The 2,325-nt window shown below is 36.4% G+C and overlaps 1 non-coding gene across 1 annotated transcript; it reads left to right on the forward strand.

Moving 5' to 3' along the window:
- Positions 1-1,953: 1,953 nt before the first annotated feature.
- Positions 1,954-2,060, forward strand: LOC128578720 (U6 spliceosomal RNA). The gene has a single exon (XR_008377856.1). It is a non-coding gene; the product is annotated as a U6 spliceosomal RNA (small nuclear RNA).
- The last annotated feature ends 265 nt before the right edge of the window (positions 2,061-2,325 follow it).

The raw sequence follows: 2,325 nt of genomic DNA on the forward strand, positions 1-2,325 counted from the left end.
TACCCAGATCAGTTCCTCACAACCCTCGAGCTATAGAAGTGGCCATAGCACCATGCTGAACAACAACATCTCTTCTATCACTCTTATCCTCCCTTACTGTCCTCCATCTGACCTGCTTCTCAGTTTTCTTTTATTAGTCCCCCTTCTCCCCTTGTTTTTACCTTTCTTTTTCTTCCTTTTACTTTTCTTCTACACTTTCCCCCTTTTTATTTTGTATTTCCTTTTTCCCTTCTTCTTTTTCTCCTTTCCTCTTGCTTCTCTTTGCTTTCTGTAACACTTCTCTGCCTTCTGACCCTATAGCAAGAGGCCTCTTTCTCACCTAAACTCTGAGACAAGGTAAATTGAAGCAAGGGAATAAGTGTGAAGGAAAAAGGTGCACAAGGAAGTTAACAAGAAGAAAGCACACATGAGGAGGAACCAAAACAAAAATTCAGGCACCATGAATAACCAAATTAGAGCAACTCCTCCAAGGGACCATGAGGCAATTTATAAAAAGACTCCTCCTATAAAGATTTAATAGATTTGACAGAAAGGGAATTTAAAATATAGTTGATTAAGACAATGAAGAGATTGGAAAAGAAAAAGGAAAGACAGAACCAAAAGTTAGATGAGAGATATGTAGAATATAGAAAAGATATGGATGAGCTTAAATAAATGAAGGAATCAACCAGGGAATGTAAAGAAGTGATCGAAAGCATCAAAAATAGATTAGACCATGGAGAAGAAAGAACGTCAGAATTAGAGGATAAAATCTTCGAGTTAACACAGATAATAACAGAGTCAGAAAAGAAAAGAGAAAAAGCAAAGCAGGTGCTTAGAGAAATATGAGATGCCATAAAGCATTCCAGCATATGGATAATAGGAATCCCTGAGGGAGATGACCATCCCAGAGGTATGGAAGCCCTACTGGAGGCTATAATGAATTAAAACTTCCTATGTTTTACTAAAGATCCTGACACACTCCTTTCAGATGGATACCAAACCCTGGGACATCTGAACGCTAACAAAACCTCTCTCAGACACATTATTATGAATCTGTCCAAAATCAAGATGAAGGAGAAAATCTCAGAAGGTGCTAGGAATAAGCACCAACTGACCTACAAGGGCAGAACCATCAAATTGACAGAAGACTTTTCTACTAAAACCTTCCAAGCCAAGAGAGCATGGTCATCTACTTTCAACATCCTTAAGCAAAATAATTTTCAGAGTAGAATTCTGTATCCTGCAAAACATACCTTCAAAATTGACAGAGAAATCAAAGCATTTGTGGATTTACAAGCACTGAGGAAATTTGCCACAATAAGACCAGCTCTGCAGGAAATACTTAGACCTATTCTCAATACTGAACACCACAATGGACCACCACAAAAGTATACATCCAGAAGCCAGAGGCCAGAATTTGGCTCTTAAAATGGCACAAAGGATTAAACTACACAATGGAGTAAAATTAAAAACATTTATACTCAGATCAGGAACTAGGCAAGTATGCCGATTGTCTCCACTGCTAATTAACATTGTAATGGAAGCCTAGCCATCACAATCAGGCAAGAGAAGGTGATAAAGGGTATCCAAATATGATCAGAAGAGAGCAAATTTTCACTATTTGCAGATGATATGCTTTTATACCTGGAAAACCCCGGGGAATCAACTACAAAACTCCTAGAAGTGATCAAGGAATACAGTAGCATCCTAGGATACAAAATCAATACTTACAAATCAGTGGTTTTTTATATATACCAACAATAGTCAAGCGGAAAAACAGTCAAGGACTCTATTCCTTTTACTGTAGTGCCAATGAAGATGAAATATTTGGGAATTTACCTAACAGAGGACATGAAAGATCTCTATAATTATGAAACTCTAAGAAAAGAAATAGCTGAAGATGTTAACAAATGTGACAACATACTATGCTCATGGCTGGGAAGAATCAACATTGTTAAAATTTCCATACTAGTGCTTGCTTTGACAGCACATATACTAAAATTCAAATGATACAGAGAAAATTAGCATGGCCCCTGTGCAAGAATGACACACAAATTCATGAATCGTTCTATATTTCAAAACCAAAAGAAAAAAAAAAAAAGGTCCATACTACCCAAAGCAATATACAAATTTAATGCAATCCCTGTTAAAGCACCACTGTCATACTTTAAAGATCTGGAAAATATAGTACTTTATTTTATATGGCATTAGAAAAAAACCTTGAATATCCAAGACATTACTCAGAAATAAAAACAAAGCAGGAGGAATCATGCTAAGAGACTTCATACTATACTTCTAACTATAAATCCATAGTTATCGAAACAGCATGGTACTGGCACAAAA

The sequence above is a fragment of the Nycticebus coucang genome, chromosome X (genome assembly GCF_027406575.1).
Source record: "Nycticebus coucang isolate mNycCou1 chromosome X, mNycCou1.pri, whole genome shotgun sequence".
Classification (NCBI taxonomy): domain Eukaryota; kingdom Metazoa; phylum Chordata; class Mammalia; order Primates; family Lorisidae; genus Nycticebus; species Nycticebus coucang.